Raw genomic sequence first — 15,745 nt, forward strand, 5'->3', positions numbered from 1 at the left:
ACAATCATTTGTTATTGTTATTATACTTACTTTTTAAAGATGGTATTTTGACTCTATTATTTTTGCTTAATCTACTTTAAGGCAATCCTATTGTCCTTTCACTTACAAGTCCCCTCTTCTTCCATTTTTCACCTCTTTCTATAGTTAATAATAATAATTTGACCAATAAGGGCTTGGAGTATACCCAGACTCCCTAAAATGGAGGTATCCACTTGAGAGACACTAGGAACTTGCTTCTGGGTGGTGGTGGGGGGAACAAAACATGTCTTATCTTACTACATTGCCATTGCCTACATAACTGGAACTGCCTACACCTTTAAATATGACTGAGGCACAGTTTCTTTCTAGAAGCATCTAGAGATGAACTCATGAATTCATAGCAGGGACACTCTGTGGTAAGCTGGAGAGAAAGGTCTCAGGACCTGTTCATTTTCCCTTAGACCTTGAGACCTTAAAATAAGGACTTGATGTTTTGGTTTCATTTCAGAGAGAACAGAAAGAATAAAGATAAAATCCAAAGAGAGAGCACAGGATCCAATTTTTAGGGAGGAATACGAACCAATAAAGAAGAAAGGAAATTCAAAAAGAAGAAATTGAAGAGGAGATGTTAAAAAAAATGAAAGAGAATGGGCAATTGAGCATAGTGATACACAACATTAGTTCTTGTTGATGACTTAGTTCTAAGCTGTAGCAGAAGTAAAGCTAACAGGGTGGCTAGGTGGCACAGTGGATAAAGCACCGGCCTTGGAGTCAGGAGTACCTGGGTTCAAATCTGGTCTCAGACACTTAATAATTACCTAGCTGTGTGGCCTTGGGCAAGCCACTTAACTCCATTTGCCTTGCCAAAAACCTAAAAAAAAAAAAAAAGTAATGGTGTCCACCAAATACATACACACATGCACACACATACACACGCACACACACACACACACACAAAACCCTTTATGAATATATTCTTCTATCTGTCAAGCTATCTATTCATCCATCTAGATAGATCTATCTATAGCATTCATTTGGTGAACCCATCTTGAAAATAAAAAAACTGTATCAGATCTTATCAGTGTTCAGAAGTTTTTTTATATTGCCCAAACTTATTTCTTAAGGTGCAATAATACTTCATTCTATTTATATGTCATAATTTATTTAGTGATTTTCCAGTCTCCGGACACTTTATTTCTCAGTACTTTTCTTCAACAAAATTGGAATTATAAATATGATGTTGTTTGTGGAATCCTCCCATCCCCATGTTCTTGATTTACTAAATGTATATTCCTGGCTGTAGGATCTCTGGATTAAAGGGTAAGAGTATCTCAGTCACTTTGTTAAAGTGTTCCATATTGTTTCACAGAAGAGTTAAAGCAAGTCATAGCTCTCCTAAAAGTGTGATCTTCCAAAATCTACTACTTTTGTTCTTTTCATCTTTGCCAATTTGCTAATTGTGAGGTGAAACTGAAGAGATGTTTTAATTCACATTTCTCTTATTATCAATGGCTTGGAGTAGTCTTTCATATAGTTGTTTGAGTTTGAAAAACTTTTTTAGGACTGGTTTGATATTAGATTTTAAAGAGATTATTTGATACAAAGATCTATCCCAATTTATAACATCCCTCATTATTCTAGTTGCATTGATTTTGTTCATTAAAAAAGATTTTGATAGAATGAAAATTATACCTTTTCCTGTATGATCTCAATGGATACTGGTAGATAGAAGGGGGAAAGTGTTTAGTTGAATTCAGAAAATCAGTTGTCAATTGTGAACTCTTCCTGTGTAACTTTGTCTCTTCATTTTTAAAATGGGAGGTTTGTATTAGATGGACACTAAGGTCCTTTCCAAATCTATTTTTTGACATATATCCTTTTTAATATGAGAATTTTCATTCCACTTATAATTTTGAAAATTAACTTCATCTAAATCCTCCAGTTAGTTTTTTGGTTAGATATCTGGCTTTTTAAGTTAACCATCTGAAATTTATGTAGTATGTGGTGCATGTCTGTTGCTCTAAATCTATTTTTTGGCAAACTACTTTTCAGTTATTCTGGTAGTCCTCATAAAAAATAGAAGCTTTCCTCTAAGGAATTTATGTTCCTGACTAAATTACTCTGTTCAATTGTTTCAATTAGTTATGCCAATTCCCATGATTTATTTCTCTATGCTAAATTGTTTAGTATACTAAAACATGTTGTTTATTATTGATTTTTAATATTGGTTGAATTCCGGGGTGGAGCCAAGATGGTGACAAGAGAGGATCCTGTCCTAGACGCTCTCTCATAAATCTTCTAAACTAAGGACTCTAACTAAATTTCCACAGACAGAACCCACAGAGGGACCCAGTGAGGCAGTTCTCCTATTCAAGGTAACCTGGAAAAGAGCAAAAAGGCTCTGATCCTTGGGGTTGGAGGGGCGGCCCGCCAGGCAGTGGGCTCACAGTAGCAGGAGAGTTTCCTGATCTACGCCCTGGGGAGCACAGGGCACAAATTGGAGGAACAGCAGGGGGATCTCTGCCAGAGAGAGCACGTGAAGCCCAGCCCTCAGGGCACACAGCTAGCAGCATGGCCAAGGCAGTCCAGATCCAGGAACAGAGCTGGTAAGCAGGAGCCCCCAGGGCATGAGCCCTAAAAATCAGGACTCAATACTTCAAAACCAAAAGAATGAAAAATTAGAAGAAAATGTGAAACATCTCATTGAAAAAACAACTGATATGGAAAACAGATTTAGGAAAGATAATTTTAAAATTATTGGAATACCTGAAAGTCATGATCAGGAAAAGAGCCTTGACATCATTTTCAAAGAATTACTACAGGAAAATTGCCTGATATCCTAGAAGCAGAGGGCAAAATAGAAATGGAGAGAATCCACAGATCCCCCTGAGAAAGAGATCCCAAAAAACCAACCCCCAGGAATATTATAGCCAAGGTCCAGAACTCCCAAGTCAAAGAGAAAATATTACAAGTATCCAGAAGGACACAATTCAAATACCATGGAGCTGCAGTCAGGATCACAGAGGACTTAGCAGCAACTACATTAAAAGCCTTTAGGGCTTGGAATATAATATGCCAGAAGGCAAAAGAGCTTAGAACACAACTGAGAATCAGCTACCCAGCAAAACTGAATGTCCGCTTCCAGGGAAAAAGATGGACTTTCAATGAACCAGGGGAATTACACATGTTCCTGTTGGAATGGCCAGAGCTGAACAGAAGGCTTGATCTTCAAATACAGGACTCAGGTGAAGCATAGAGAGTGGAGGAGAAGGGGAAAATATGAGGGACTTAATGATGATAAATTGTATGTGTTCCTGTATATTCCATCCACAGAGCAGGTAGAAGGAGCTTTTATAGATGAAGCACAGGAGAAAGCTGAATTTGAAGATAAAATATGGTGTAAAAACGGAGTCAATAGAAAAAAGGGAAATGTAATGGGAGAAAGAAAAAGGAGAGGGGGAATAGGGCAAGATATTTCATATAATAAGATTTTTCTTTATTACAATGAGCTATTGCAATGATACAGAAGGGGGAAGGCAAGGAGGAATGAGGGAATCTTCGCTCTCATCAGAGGTGGCTAGGACAGGAAACAGCATATATACTCAATGGCATATAGACATCTGGAGTAAGGAAGGGGCGACAGGGGGAAGGGGGCAATGTGAATGAAGGAGGAGAGGATGGACCATGGGGGGAGAGTGGTCAAATATAACACATTTTCTTTTTTTACGTCTTGCAAGGGGCTGGGATTGGATGGCTTGTCTGGGACCATAGGGCCAGGTGGATGCTGGGCCTAAGGGGTGGTATGGGGGCTCAGGGCCTCTTGGCCCCAGAGCCGGGGATCTGTCTGCTGTTCCACTCAGCTACCCTACAGCAGAGTCAGAATGAAAGGAGAGAGAAAATATAATACATGGTAGTGGAGAAATACGAAAGGAGGGAGTTGCGATCAGCAATGGCAATGGTGGAAAAATATGGAAGTAACTTTTGTGATGGACTTATCATAAAGAATGTGATCCACCTGCAACAGAATTGGTGGTGTTGGAACACAGACTGAAGCACATTTTTTATTATTATTATTTGGGGGAGGTGCAGGGTAAATGAGGCTGGGTGGCCTGCCTGGGGCTGCATAGTAGGGTGATGATCGTTGGGTTTCTGAGGTTGGATTTGGACCTGGGTGCTCCTGGCTCAAGGTCCAGTGCTCTGTCTGCCACCCGGCCGCCCCTACTATTATTACTATTTTATTTTATTTTATTTTATTTTATTTTATTTTAGGTCTTTTTTTTTTCTTTCGGTTTTTGCAGGGCAGTTGGGTTTAGGTGGCTTGCATGTCACACAGCTGGGTGATTGTTGGGTGTATGGGGCTGGATATGGGCTTGGGTGCTCTTGACTCCAGGGCTGGTGCTCCATCCACTGCACCACCTGGCCATACCTACAATTATTACTATTATTTTTTTATTTTAGTTTTAATTTTTTTTCTTTCCCCTTTACTTTATCTCTCAAGTGAGTCTATATTTTGGGGGTATGGAGGTATTTTGTTTACTCTTTTTTTTTATTTTTTATTTTTTAGGTTTTTGCAGGGCAAATGGGGTTAAGTGGCTTGCCCAAGGCCACACAGCTAGGTAATTATTAAGTGTCTGAGACCAGATTTGAACCCAGGTACTCCTGACTCCAGGGCCTGTGCTTTATCCACTATGCCACCTAGCCACCCCTTTTGTTTACTCTTAAACAAGAATATTTTATTAATATATAAAAAATATTGTTTGTACAAAATGATAATAAATATATATTAAATTAAAAAAATACTGGTTGAGTTCCAAAAGAACTATCCTTTCTTCATTCCAACTTTTTCATTATTTTATGTGTGATTATTTGCCTTTTTTCCTTCAAATGAATTTTGTCTGTTTTTATAAAATAACTCCTTATTAATTCGAATGGCACCAAACTTATAATTGAAGTGGTGTCTTCATTGTTCCCATCAAAAAATAATGAATAGGTGATAAAGTGGATAAAGCACCGTCCCTGGAGTCAGGAGTACCCGAGTTCAAATCCGGCCTCAGACACTTAATAATTACCTAGCTGTGTGGCCTTGGGCAAGCCACTTAACCCTATTTGCCTTGCAAAAACCTAAAAAAGAAATAATGAATATCCTTCAAATTATTTGCCTTAATAAACTTCTACAAAGTTTTGGGCATAACGTGGTGGCATTGATACCATGATATTATGAATTTTAACTTTTTAAAAAAGGCACATAAGCCTACTGTCCCTAATCTCGTCTCTCTCCTCTTTTCCAGGTACCTGTGATCATCTCATTAGGTACTACTGCATCCAGGAAAATGGCACCACAGAAGTAAGAAACTATGAGAATAAAACAAAAGAAATCTATGAGTTGTTGAATAGTCCTTGAAAAGCCTTCTTGAAGTCTAAAAATAGATTACAGCAGGCCACATATTTTTTTAAAAAATTACCTGGAAGAAAAATTCTGCAACTCAAACAAAATTATCAGCTATATTTTTGAGTTCTTACAGTAAGTAGGTATCAAATCCACTTTTGCAAAAAAAATAAGATAGCTTTTATTGAATCTCAAAATGAAATTAATTCAATTAAATGCATATGTAGAAAAATCGCAACTAGTTCATTTCTCAGAAGAAATCCTAGTGTCAAAGTATACAAGTTCTACCCACCTAAAGTGGAATTGTTTTTCAAGGATGATGCCAACAATGATACAGAGTGGTCTATGAACAGTTTATTGCTGTATAATGGTGTTTTGCTGGATTTAACATAGGTCAGACTGAAGTGAATCATTTCATACAGACTATTTTAATATGAAAAAATTAAGATTTGTGGAAACTATGGAATTCCATGTGAACTTCAAGTAGTATCTTCTTATAAAGGATCAGATAAAACTCTCAAGATTAAAGCAGATTATGAATAGCACTCCTACTGAATTTGTGACAGTAACTGGCAGATGCAATGGTTTGCAATCAATACTGTATATCCAGCTACATATCCAGTAGTCAACTTTCCTCCACTTATTTCAAATTTCTAATGGTCTTGACTATTCAACTATACTTTCCCCAGAGGGAACAGTTTGATTTGGAGCCCAGACATTTGGATTAAATAACCATTTGTTATGGGCTAAATTTTGAGGGAGTATATTAAACACATGGGTTCCCTTGAAGCAGGTGTATAGGAAAGTGAAAGAATGAAGTTTATAAGAAGAATATAGTGCATTTTAAAAATGGAAAACAAAAAGATTCTAATTCTCTCCAAAAAGCATTACAGATAAGGCAAGAGAAAAAATGATGCTATGACTTTAATCATAGAAAAATACTAATAAAATTTCTGGGTTTTTTTAAAAAGTATCTATGAACTAATACATTGTCAGTAGAGTTAGAAAAGGCATAATCATTTTAGAAAGTAATTTACAATTAAAATAAAAAACAAAAATGTGACTTTTTGAACCAAATATTCTATCAGTTGACATATTCTAAGGAAATCAACAAAAAAAAACTCCCATATATTCCAAAATATAAATAGAAGCACTTTTTGCAATAGTAAAGAATTAGAAACAAAATCCATCAACTGGAAAATAGATAGACAAATTATGTCACATCAGTATAAGGAAATATTACTGTGCTATTAAAAATAGTGTAAATAAAGTAATAAAAATAAATATGATGACTATGGAGAAGTATGGAAAGATCTATACGAACTAGTACAGACTGAAGTAAGTAGAACCAGGAAAACAATATATTAAATATATATATATATATGTATACAATATATATATAATAATATTATATGGAAAGAAAAATGGCCCAGCAAAAAAACAAGAATAAATGTCTTGATAAATATTAAACTTTAATAAGGACTTTAATAAAGATATATGAAAAGACATCCATAGTCTATCCTTCTTGGAGGGTAGGAGAATTCCACAGGTGTTAGATATTATACATTTTCAGACCTCTTCCATTTTTGATCAATTGTACTAACAGCTTTTTCTTTCTAAAAAGACTGTCATTTGGAATGGTTCTTTGGGAAGGGAAAGAAGGACAGCCAAGATTACTATGGTGATGTTAGAAACAGAAAATATCATTAAAAGTTATTTCAAAATAAAAGTAAAATTTTTAAAAGAAAAGGGCACATTTGGATCTATGTAATTGGTGTATCTTGAGCATACTTTATCTTTTTATCATTTCCATATGCTCTAGTCTTCACCAGCTGTGTTCACATTGTTCCTATCTAATGCACCTGTTCTATTTGGAGTAAAAAGGAGAAGGAAATAAATATCTATCATCCATGAAATTTATGTCAGGAATTGTGCTACATGCTTTACAAATATTATCTCATTTGATCTTCACTAAAACTATAAGGTAAGTGCTATTATCCCTATTTTACCATTGAGATAACTGAGGCACACAGGCGCTAAGTTACCTACCCAGAGTCACATAGCTATCGTCTGGAGTCAGACTTGAACTTTGGTCTTAATACCAATTAACTTTTTCAAAGTGATCCGTACTTCAAAGATGTATTAAGAGCAAACTACAGATACTTTCCCCTACCACCTTAGAAATATACACTCCTTACATTTCCTCAGGCTCTAAGGTGGTGGACGGAGAAATAAGTTCAAAATGTAGTTCACTTCTATTACAGTGAATACTGATCCCTTGGGCTGACCTTTTCCCACTTGCAGAGGACCCTACTTGCCTTTAGGAGACATATATGCCATTCCATCACATGCAGGACTACTGAACAGCCTCTTCCTACTTTCAAGGAACCCTACAACCTGCAGGGCAAGGCTATTCTATCAGTTCCCTGCACTATTTACATTACCTAGTACCCTGAGAGGTCACCACTCTGAGCCTGAACCAATACTGATATTGATAACCGGTCTAAATTCATTCATCAATGACTACTTTCTACCCAGTTATATCTTAACCCTGAGATGTTTACTATCTGTAAGTTAATTTAGTATGTATTATCATTTTCATTATATTGATGATTGGACCTAATCTTAAGCAATCAACGTCTCCCCAATTATATGCCTTTATTTCTGTAGAGTCTATTTTGTAATATATGTTCAATTAACTTTAAATAGAATTTTAAAAGTATTAGGGAGAGGGCAATTTGTCTCTTCTTACTTTAAACATAATCAAAACATTTTATTTCCCTTCTTTTTCTGATTTTCATGATTTCTCCTTTACTTCACATTCAAGCTCTCTTTAGGGGCAGCTAGGTGGTCCGGTGGTTGGAGCACCAACCCTGGAGTCAAGAGGACCTGAGTTCAAATGTGGTCTCACACACTTAATAATTACCTAGCTGTATGACCATGGACAAGATATTTAACCCCATTGCCTTGCAAAAAAAAAAATTTTTTTAAGAATAAAGGACTTTCAAGCTCTCTTTGGTGTACTCTAGTTCATGTCAGTGTCATTTTAGGTCACACTGATATACATATATACATATATGTGTGTGTGTGTGTATGTGGAAATGAAATATAAGGGCATCTGGGGGCATAGATTTTCTTTCCACACTCATGCATAATTATAGATGTATATGTGTGCTTACTGCTTATATGAATAGAAGAGGAAAAATATTTTTGAAAGATGAGGCATCTTATGGAATGTTATCAAGGTTTCACAAATAATTAAATTTCATTAAAATTTGTTGAAAATATTTAGTCATGCTAATGCTATAACAAGTATGTTTTCTATCTCTTGATACTCATTAGCATTATTGTGAGTTTTTCATGAATTTCTCTCTAAAATTAACCCTAAATACAACAGGATTCCTATTTTTATTTAAGGGAATGACATTTAAAACACTGTAAGTTTTAAAATGTGATTTCTCAGAAAATAGATAAAAAATCATGTGTTTTAATAGATCTTTTTTAGAAATCTACCTTTAATTACAAAATTACAAAAATGTCCAGACAGTACATAGTATCTATTTGCATTAATTACTTAGAAACTGTATTTTGCATGCCACAGTATAAAGTACTGAGCCATTCTATCACAGTACTGCTAAAGAAAAAGATCTATTAAGTTTCTTTTTCAAGTAAAAGTCCCTCTGCATGATGCAGTTTCAAAATAATTTTTAACTTTTATAAAGTGGATAGACATATGCTAGGAGTAGTTTATTATATCATAAATTATATTGTTGGGGAACTTTTTATAATTACTAGATGATTGGCTTTGGACCAAAATTAATGTGATGTCATTCTCAATCATAATAAACATGCTTTTTTTCTCTTTCTTTTTGGCAGGAACAGAATATTTAAGAGTCTGTCCTCGAACTACAGATTATTTGTTGTTATGGGATATCAGGATCACATTTAGACCTGGAAAGGTTGTTGGAAATCATTTCATTCAAGCCCTTCATTTTAAAAATGAGGAAATTGACACTTGGAGAGATTAAATGATATATTGAAGATCACACAAGCATTAAGTGATAAATTTGAAATTTGAACCCAGGACCACTAACTCTAAATCTTTTGTACATGAAGATCTTCTCTTTTGGTGTCTTAATATTTAAAATGTTTTTCATCAATATTCTTATCGATTGAGTTCATAAGCACTGAATGTTTTATGTCATTTCATCTCCCAGAAGTAAAAAAAAAAAAATCTCATATTGTATCTTGACCCTGAAATGAAAAGTAATCCTAGCTGAACTGCTCTGGAATTGAGGAGAAAAAGAATGAATAATCTAACAGTTCTTATGTACTTTAAATGTATAGTTTACTTTCTCTTGTCTCTTGAAGCATCAGGCTCCTAGTGCTCGCTTGAGAATCTCTTCTTCTCAAATCTCTTTCATCTAACTGCCACTAAAATAAATAAAGGCTACCATCTTAATTCCTTAAAACTTTGTTCTTTGTATAGGATATGCCAGAAAGATACTAGAGCCAGAATGAACATGAATTCTAAGAGGTCAAATATTACTGAATTCAGTGATGAAACACTAGAATGAAAGTGAGGCCTCAAGTCATTCACTTTTTTCCTAGCTCACCTATGTTTAGAGTTGTGGGAGGGGCAGGGTGCCTCTGGCAATTAATTTTGTTCACTTTAAAATGAATTTCCAGTTAGCCAGTTACTACTTATATTTTTTTTAACCCAAAGCATGCTGTTCTTGGATTTTTATCTTAACAATTATAAAGAATATAAAAATGGAGAGATAGATATTAAAGGGAATAATGTGATTTTGTAGGCAAACTGACTTGTTGAAGATCAAATTCTACAGCATATTTAAGGTTACAGTCTTCATTTCCTTCTTATTCTCACTGCAGTCAAAGCTCCTCCCCCTACCATGTTGCCATGGTAACACTATATTTGGCTGCTAGGTCTGTTGTAAGTTATTGAACTGAGACTGGCTTTTGGTTTAGCAGATAATTAGGTCTGTCTCACAGGTTCATTTTCCTGAGACTGGGATGTGAATATGACCTACAGCTGCCCTCAATTTCAGTGTCACAGAAAAAAAAAATTAACCCTTCCTGAACTCTCCACAGACCTGACTGGTAGGTGTATGAGTTTCTTTCATTGTCATGTTCATCACAGCACATTGTAGAAAATGTAGGTGATGATTTCTCAGTTCTCTATTTATTTTATCCTTTTTCTTAATTCTCTGATTAAGAAGAATGATGCATAATATTGCTTGTCTAACATACTGAAGGGGTGTCTTCATAGACATATTGATAATTTACTAAATAGTAAATAGATTGTACTGTTTGGTCAATGGTGCTCTAAGAGCAAAGAAACATGCTTTTCAGAATTCTGGAATCAGAAATATTTATAGAAGATGCATTGAGTACTAATTTAAGCACAGTCCTTTCCTCTTCTCTTCAGTGGAATATAAAACACTAAATAAGCAACCACAAAAGAGAAACTTTCCAATATTACATCTACAGTATTATACACCCTAATGAATACTTACATCTTTATTGGCATTTTATTGTTTATCATTTTTAAAATGCTAACATTTAACAATTGTGCCAACAAATTTGGTCAGATCTATGCCTGAAATTTAGAAAATCATCATTTCTCAAAGTTTGAATTTGTGGTAAGATTTGATTAAAATATAATTTTTGTTAATGACAAAGATTACTTGGGCATAGAGAAAAAATAGAAAACAGAAATAGTAGATTCAAAACTATCTGGCAATTTACTTATATTTTTTACATTTTTCCCAAGGGAAGAGGCACCTAAGAGAACCAGCCTTGAAATCAGAAAGACCTGCATTCAAGTACTATCTCTGACTGGACTGATTATGTGAACCTGGGCAAACTGTGTAACTTCTCAGCACTGCAACACCTTTCTTGACCAAAAATTGTGAATCAGTGCTAATCTAGCCTTTATGGGGAATTTCCTTATCAAGAGTTCCCTATACCAATGAAATTACAAATCTTTTAAAAAGTAGTAATAATTTCTGCAAGAACATAAGCTTCTTAAAAGCAGAGTCTGTATCCCCAAAGCTTTGCAACATCAAAGCTTAATAAATGCCTGTTACTGAAGTGTTGAACAATTAAGAAATATGAAGCTAATAGATAATAGTGTGTTTTAGTAAGGGAAAAACAATGGGGAAATAGCCTCAAAGCAATTTTTATTTGAATATTTTTCATAGTTTATATGGACCCTTACATTAAAGATAGAAAAAGAACACCAGCATTAAACTAAAATCTGCTTAACTTAAAATTGCAGAGTAGAATCTGAGAAATTCCACAGCTGAATTGACTAGTGAATCCCACTGTCATGGGATCTTATGGCAGTGGAAGTAGAATTTTCAAAAAGTGATTAAATTTTTCTCCCTTTCTTTCACTAGTTAGATATGGTATTTATTTAGATATAATACATATTATACATGTGTATATTCATATATTTCACATGTGGCCTTGTGTTTTAGTATAAGTGAGAATATTCTGGGGAGCCTTGGAAAGAATCCATTCAAACTCTAAGTGGAGGCAATATCTCTGATGGAAAAAAAATGGAGTGTGATTCAAGTTCTTCTTGAGGAAGGGACAAGGGACATCAAGATGGTGGACTTATTGAGGTTTAGGGAAGAGGTAAAATTATTGTAAAAGAAAGCCACTATTTACATTTGGAAGTATGAGACCCATGTTTAGAAAGGGAATGACTTCCTCATACTTATCAGATTGACTAAAATGATAGAAGGGGAAAATGACAAGTGTTAGAGGAGATGTGAAAAATTTAGAACACTTATTAGTGTTCTGTTGGTGGAACTGTGAACTGATCCAACCATTTTGGAGAGAAATCTAAAATTATGCCCCCAAAGTTATAAAACTATTTATACACTTTGACTCAGAAATGCCACTATTAGATCTGTTTCCCAAGATAATAAGTGAAAAATGAAAAGAACCTTTATGTTCTAAAATATTTCTAGCAGTTTTCTTTATAGTGACAAAGAACTGGAAATTTAAGGAATGCCCATCAATTGGGAATGATTAAGTAAGTTGTGGTAAAGTTGTGATAGTATATTATCGTGCTTGTAAGAAATGATGAACAAGTTGATAGAAAGAGTGAAATGAACAAAACCAAGGAAAATGGTGTATACAGTAATAGCAATGTTATTCAAAGAACAACTGTAAACAACCAAGATATCCTCAGTATTATAAATATTCAAATTCACTACAAAGAACCTTTGAAGGAAGAAGCTATTCACCTCCAGAAAGAACTGATAGAGGTTTTACATAGTATGGTTTTACATTTATTTATGTCAAATGGTGGTATTTTCTAGGACAGGGTAGGACAGGAGGGAAGAAGACAGTTTAGAACTTAAAATATAAAAAAAAAATTAAATTGAAAAAATGATTAAGGAAAATAAGGAATAGTTTCATAGTTTAAAAGGGGAAAACAAATTAACTTACTAACCTAGTAAATTCCAAAACTCTCCAGGATCAACTAGTCTGTTTGGAATTGAAAGCTCTTTACAACATAGGTCCTTACTCCTTTCTTTCCATTCACCAATCCAAACATGTTGATCTACTTAACTCTTGCTTAATCATGATGCTCCAACTCCTACTGTCTAGCTTTTGCATTCTATCTTCTTCCTTCCATGAATAATCTGCCTCCTTACTTGAATAATCTGTCTTCCAGAATTTCTGGTTTTTCCTCCAAGAGCTACCTGCAGTCTTTCCCAGTCCCCTTAGTTATTAATACCTTCCATCTAAGGTTACTTTCTATCTTCTATATGTATCTAGTATATACTTATTCAGATCATGCTTTTTCCCTATTAGGATGTATAATAATAATGTTGTCCTTCATTTTCGAAGAAAAGCATGACATCATGGAGATGATCCCATGACAATCATGTGAATTGGATTTGAGTGAGAGGGGGGCTTAACTATGTCACCAGCTTCACTTTCTCCTTCAGAGCCATCTTGGGCCCAATGGTCAGATGTGAATCAGGACTACTAGAGATGGTCCTGGATGCAAGGCAATCAGAGTTAAATGACTTGCCCAAGATCACACAGCTACTAAGTGGCAAGTGTCTGAGGCGAAATTTGAACTCTTATCCACTGAATCCACAGTGCTCTATCCACTGAGTCACCTAGCTGCCCCCTTAGAGTATATACCCCATGTATACTCCACAAGAGTAAAACTGGTTTTGCTTTTTCTTTCTATACCCAGAGTCTGACCCACAGGGTGATGAAGCAATTCACTTACTAGTTCCCTGACTGTGATGGCAGTCAAGTCCAATGGAATAGTGAATTCAAGAAGACCCAAAGTGAACTCACCCATGTTGGAATACTTTACCAGTATAAAGAAATTTCCCCTGGAGACAAATTACAAATTGTAATATTATTACAGATCTTTTAACTAAGTGATATCATTCTTTGACTTATACCCCTAAGGGAGTGAGGACTGGAGAACACCCAACTTGAATAAAAATAATTATAGTGATACTTTGTGTTGTAGCAAAGAACTTGAAATAAAATTAGGTGTTCATCAAATGTGGAATGAACACACTGTGGTACAAGAATATACAGAGCAGCACTCTTGTTTCATATCAAAGAACTGGAAAGAAAAATATGTGTCCAGCCATTTGTGAATGATTAAATAAATTGTGGTATTTTCCTATAATGAAATAGCATTAAGTAATATTGCTTCTTCAAACAAATATCAAAAGCAAAATCAGGAAAATAATTCATATGATAGCTATAATAATAAAATAAGAAAGATAACAGAACTCTGATTAAAGAAGTGACCAATCATGACTTCAAAAGATTGAAGATGAAACAGAACTCCTAAGTCAACAAAGAGATGATAGATCTCTATGCCAGAAATGAAGCACATATTCTTAGATGTGGAAATATATTGATCTGTTTTGTTTGATTATGTGTTATAATAGAGGGCTTCTACTTTTGATAGTGGAAAACAAGTGGTCAATTAATACACATTTACACATATACACATTTAATGAAACACACATAAGGTTTGGTCATCAAATATCCACATTAGGCATATATGACAATGAATATCTTTTTATGCATTCTAAGTTCATTGCTTCTTTGTCAGGACATGGCTTCTGGCTACTTGAGTTTGGTTCTGCCTATGAGGAGTCATTATTCAGACTCAGGAAGCAAGAGTGGAAATAAAACAAAAATTTATTAAAAGAAGTTACAACACATAGGAAGGGGTAGGGAGAGAGAGAGGGAGGGAGAGAGAGATAAAAGAACAGCCAAGCAATGCTGGCTGGACCACAGGTCAGAGGAGACTGCAGCCCTGAGCTGGAGTCCAACTCAGGTTTTTATGTCTTGCCTCTCATTCAGAGGGCAAAAGGTGAATTCACTTTCTCTTACTAGACCAGGAATTGGGTAGAGGGTAAGCCTAAGGAGATCAGGATACAAATTTTACATTAAACAATGGAATCAATAGTAATGGGGATCTCCACCCAATTTGAGCAGATTACAAATAGTTTCTGTTACAATCATAATTCTCTACTTCTAGTCAATTTACATCTCAAGAGTAGGTGGTGGTCAATTTACATCTCCACCCAATTTCTACATTCACAATTCTCTTCATCTTTCCCCTGCATCAATTATGTTCATACTCCACAATTTATACTCTACATTTATTTAGCCATTAAGAACAACAATAAACATTTATGTGCCACTCACTGTGATAAATACTTTACAATTATCTCATTTGATCCTCACAACAATCCTGGGAAGTAAGTGCTCTTATTTTCCCCATATACAGTTGAGAAAATAGAAGTTAGGTAACTTGACCGGAATCATATGGTTAATAAATGTCTGAGACCAATTTTTGAACTCAGTAAGTCAGGAAGACTACAAGTCCAATACTTCTGCATCACCCTACTGTACCAACTAGCTACCCCTTAGTTACCAATTTTTGGCTACTATGAAAAGAGTTGATCTTTTGTAAATATAGATCATTCTCTTTCTTTTGACTTCTTTGGGATTTAGGTCTTTGATAGATCAAAGGAGATTTACAATTTGGTAACTTTCTGGGCAAAGCTACAAACTGCTTTCCTAAATGGGGGGGGGGGGGCAATTCATAGCTCCACTAACAGTGGATTAATGTGTCTCTTTTTCATAGGTTGTCAAACATTCATCATTTTCTTCTTTTGTTTTTTTCCAAACTAATAGGTTTGAGGTTAAATTTGTTTCAATTTGCAGTTCCCTAATTCTTGGTGATTTCAAGCATCTTAATATTTTTAATATCTTGGATTTCTTTCTTTGAAAATTAACTATTTACTGGTTGAGGGAGATGCAGATTATAATCCCTACTCCTGAGGA

At 34.9% G+C, this 15,745-nt stretch overlaps 1 long non-coding RNA gene across 2 annotated transcripts in view; it reads left to right on the plus strand.

The window, feature by feature from the left end:
• LOC141506760 (uncharacterized) overlaps window positions 1-15,482 on the plus strand; it is a 179,812-nt gene extending 164,330 nt beyond the window's left edge. Inside the window, exons 3-5 of one of the 2 annotated variants that reach the window (XR_012473969.1) lie at window positions 5,268-5,500; window positions 7,188-7,349; window positions 9,242-15,482. This is a non-coding gene — a long non-coding RNA (uncharacterized LOC141506760). The remainder of the gene's footprint in view (window positions 1-5,267; window positions 5,501-7,187; window positions 7,350-9,241) is intronic. The other variant, XR_012473970.1, reaches the window with a different exon arrangement.
• Window positions 15,483-15,745: the final 263 nt, after the last annotated feature.

This window comes from Macrotis lagotis, chromosome 1 (assembly GCF_037893015.1).
Source record: "Macrotis lagotis isolate mMagLag1 chromosome 1, bilby.v1.9.chrom.fasta, whole genome shotgun sequence".
Taxonomy (NCBI): domain Eukaryota; kingdom Metazoa; phylum Chordata; class Mammalia; order Peramelemorphia; family Peramelidae; genus Macrotis; species Macrotis lagotis.